Source organism: Rhinolophus hipposideros (genome assembly GCF_964194185.1).
Source record: "Rhinolophus hipposideros genome assembly, chromosome: 6".
NCBI classification, from domain to species: Eukaryota; Metazoa; Chordata; class Mammalia; order Chiroptera; family Rhinolophidae; genus Rhinolophus; species Rhinolophus hipposideros.
The window spans coordinates 48,848,137-48,852,017 of NC_138052.1; the positions used below are offsets into that span (position 1 = coordinate 48,848,137).

A 3,881-nucleotide genomic window follows, 5' to 3' on the forward strand; every position below is an offset into this window, starting at 1 on the left:
TAAAATACCAAAGAACCTACACATATGAAAACAGTGTGACATTCTAGACTTACAAAGTGGAAATGATCAATCACCCTGTTTGATAAACAGCATAACAGCACAAGGGGTTGCTCACCGGTACTCTTAAGATTCTCTTGGGTGGCTATTCCCCTAGTGCACAAGCAGTCTCTGGTTTCTGAGGCAATTTCCACTCAACTATTTTAAGGGGGGTTGGCAGATAAGAGAACATGTAATGTGAAATGAATTTGAAGAACACCAGTTTGTGGTTTAGGATCTAGGGTGCAGAAAGAACTAAGAAAGTGAAATAGTTTAGAAATCAAGAGGAATCCAGAGTCAAATGACAAAAGGTTAACAATCTTTTGTTTTTAAAAGGAACAGGTTAGGTGATTATTGTAACTGCGCTGAACTCTTGTAAGGATTATGAGCTGCCGAGAAGAGAAATGGTAGGGGCCCTAAGAGCAAAGGTTCATAAACCAGAACACTACAGGAAAGTGAGTGGGCGCCAGCAGAGAACTCTTTGGGACTTCTAGCGATGGTTTCCCGCCCCGGGTCTCAAGAAGGTGTGATTAGCATTCGCCCGGTCTCCATGGCTTCCCGGCCGAACCCGCGAGGCAGGCAGTGGGGAGGCGCGGCGAGCTCGGGAGCAGCCCGCAAACGGAGCCCCAGCGCGAAGGGGCGGTGTCCGGGCCTCCGACGGGCTTTAGAAGCAGGGACTGCGCTAGGCAGGAGGGGCAGTCAGACCGCGGGGCAGAGCGTCGTTCAACGCCAGCCGGACGTGGGAAAATGTGCGAGCGCGTGGGGGTGGAGCGGACCAGGAGAGCCAGCTTGGCGCGAAGTCACTTGGCTCTAAGCAGTGTCCCAGGGACGGGGGACTCAGGCTGGCTCTGTGCTATCCGCTTCTTTCGGGATCCGCGGAGATGAGAGCCCGCGCCTTCCCTTCTCTCCGTGCTTCTCCTTGGCCCTCTGCCCCCTTGGCGCTCTGACCTTGGGGGCTAGCCTGGAGGGCACAGTGGAAACGGAGGCGGGGGCAGGGCGGGGAGTCAATAAATTGGTTAGAGGAGGTGGAGGGGAGAGAAGGGAGAGGCTAATCTAGAGATTTGGAGACCACTTTCGGGGACTAAGCCGTTGACGCCCCTCTACTTAGGAGTGGTTACAATTTTTCTTCTCCCCCAGCTTCTGTTTTAAAGAGTACTTCCCCTGGAATTGGAGTCTTAACTGCCCCTCCCCAGCCCTATCCGGCGAAGAGCTGAGCGCCGCCTGCCGAGGCGTTCCCGAAATTTAGAGATGAATTGCGCTTTCCCGAAACAGTTTCTCTTGGGGCAGATTTCTGGAAGAGGAAAAGAAGCCAACAGGTTGCCAGCCCGTACGCCACACACAATTCGGGGGAGAGGGAAGCAACCGCCCTGGCGTCCCCTACTGGCGTTGGCCTAGCGCGGAGTGAGGGAGGCGAGGGGAGTAAGGCGCCCTGGCGTGGCCCGACCCGTTGGCGCCGCCCTCGGTGCTGCGGCTGCTCTTGGCGCAGCTGGCAGGCCCGGCGGGGGCCGCCTCCAAGGCGCAGGTGTGCCCGGAAGTCACAGTACCTGTGTGCCGCGGCACCGGCTACAACCTGCCCCACATGCCCAACCAGTTCAACCGCGACCCGGAGGACAAGGCGGGCCTGGAGGTGCGCCAGTTCTGGCCGCGGGTGGAGATCCACTGCTCTCCCGAGCTGCGCTTTTTCCTGTGCTCAATGTACACGCCCATCGGCCAGCCCACTATCACGAGCTCCTGCGGTCCTGCCGCACGCTGGGTGTGCGACGGCGCCAAGACCGCCGGTCCCTGTTGGTGCTCCAGCAGGGCTCCACCTGGTCCAAGCGCATGAGCTGCGACGGCCTCCGGTGCTGGGCCGCGACGCAGAGGTCCTGTGCATGGATTACAGCGGCAGCGAGGACACCACTGCACCCCCTAGGCTCCTGGCAAGCCCCCCCCCCCAACCTGCCAGGTCCTGGGCTGGGGAGCGAGCGCCACCGCCAGGAGCCCATCGGTGTACAAGTGCCCCAAACCTTCGTGCCCATCCTGAAGGAGTCGCCCCTCATCTACAACACGGTGCTGACCAGCCGGGTACCCAACTGCGCGGTTCCCTGCTACCAGTCCTCCTTCAGCCCGGATGAGCGAGCGCATGTTCCCCACCTTCTGGATAGGCCTACTCTCTGTGCTCTGCTTGGTCTCCACCGACAGCCGGGTGGCCGCCTTCCTAATAGACACGGAACACTTCTGCTACACGGAGCGCGCCATCATCTTCCTTTCAGCCTGCTACTTGTGCGTGTCCCTGGGCTTCTTGGTGCGCCTGGTCGTGGGCCATGCCAGAGTCGCCTGCAGCCGCGAGCACAGCCACATTCCCTAGGAGACGACAGGCCCAGCGCTGCGCACTGTTGTCTTCCTGCTGGTCTACTTCGGCATGGCCGGCTCCAGGTGGTGGGTCATCCTGTCGCTCACCTGGTTCTTGGCGGCTGGCATGAAGTAGGGCAAAGAGGCCATCTCGGGCTATGCGCAGTACTTCCACTTGGCCACGTGGCTCATCCGCAGCATCAAGTCCATCACGGCGCCGGCACTGAGCTCCATGGATGAGGCCCCGGTGGCTGGCATCTGCTACGTGGGCAACCAGAACCTGAACTCCGCGCGCGGCTTCGCACTGGGCCCTCTGGTGCTTTCCCTGCTGCCGGGCACGCTCTTCCTCCTGGCGGGCTTCGTGTCGCTCTTGCGCATCGGCAGTGTCATCAAGCAGGGTGGCACCAAGACAGACAAGCTGGAGAAACTCATGATCCGATGGGCAGCTTCATGCTGCTCCTCACCGTGCCCGCCAGCGTCCTGGTGGCCTGCTACCTGTACGAGCAACGCTATCGCGAGAGCTGGGAGGCCGCGCTCACCTGTGTGTGTCCCACGGGACGCCGGCCAATCTCGCACCAAGCCGGAGTACTGACTGGGTGCTCCTGCTCAGGTACTTCATGTGCCTCCTGGTGGGCGTTACGTCGGGCGTCTGGATTTGGTCTGGCAAGACTGTGGAGTCATGGCGGTCCTTCACTAGCCGCTGCTGCTGCCTCCGGCAACCAGGCCACAAGAGCGACCGTGCCAGGGCTGCCGGGACTGTGCTGAGGTGCGTACAGTGCTGATGGCAGGACGGGGCTACCAGGGACGGCTGCAGCTGCCGACCACAAGTGGTGTCCCTGTCACACGCGTAGGGATGGGCCTGGAGCAAGGTATGGAGATGGTTTTGTTTGGTAGTTTTGCCAGAGTCACTTCCATTTACCTTCATGGTGCTGATGCCTCCTCCCCCCGACCCTCAGGGCAACTTGGAGAAAGGGGAAAAGGGGCCTTGCAAGGGAGTAGCTGTTCCAGGACTTCTCAAAGGGGCTCAGCTCACATGTATTCTGTTTTGCATTGCTTACTACCTTCTTTAGGGGAACGCTGTTATTAATTTATATGTATTTTTCTTAATTTTTAACTTTGATGTATGTAGGCAAAAAAATTTACCTTTGCTTTACAACCCTAAGGTTGGCATTATAATGAAGTTCCACTTGGTTTAGGTTCCTTTGAACTGTGTGGTCTGAATTGGAAAAAAATATTTCCTGTACTTGTGTCTTTTAAAAAAAAAAATGTGACCAGTGAAATTTTGGATTGCTATGACTGGGAAGTTGACAGGTGTGCTTTTTCAGCTTGTTTCTCCTTCCACTGATTCAAGCGTCCGAGGTGTTTGTTCCGGCTTATAGTCCTGAGGGGAGACTTGACAAGTCACACCAAGGAGAGGGGAGCAAATAATGTGGTTAGGACCTCCTGAAAGTGACAAGGTTAGGGAGTGTCTAGCGATTTTGTGTATATTCTAGCTTTGTTTAGCGAGCTGTGGT

At 57.3% G+C, this 3,881-nt stretch overlaps 1 pseudogene across 1 annotated transcript; it reads left to right on the forward strand.

Annotated features, from left to right (window-relative positions):
• Positions 1-532: 532 nt before the first annotated feature.
• On the forward strand, positions 533-3,218 carry LOC308498541 (frizzled-5-like; annotated as a pseudogene). The gene is made up of 2 exons: positions 533-785; positions 1,461-3,218. The product of its transcript is annotated as a frizzled-5-like (transcript).
• Positions 3,219-3,881: the final 663 nt, after the last annotated feature.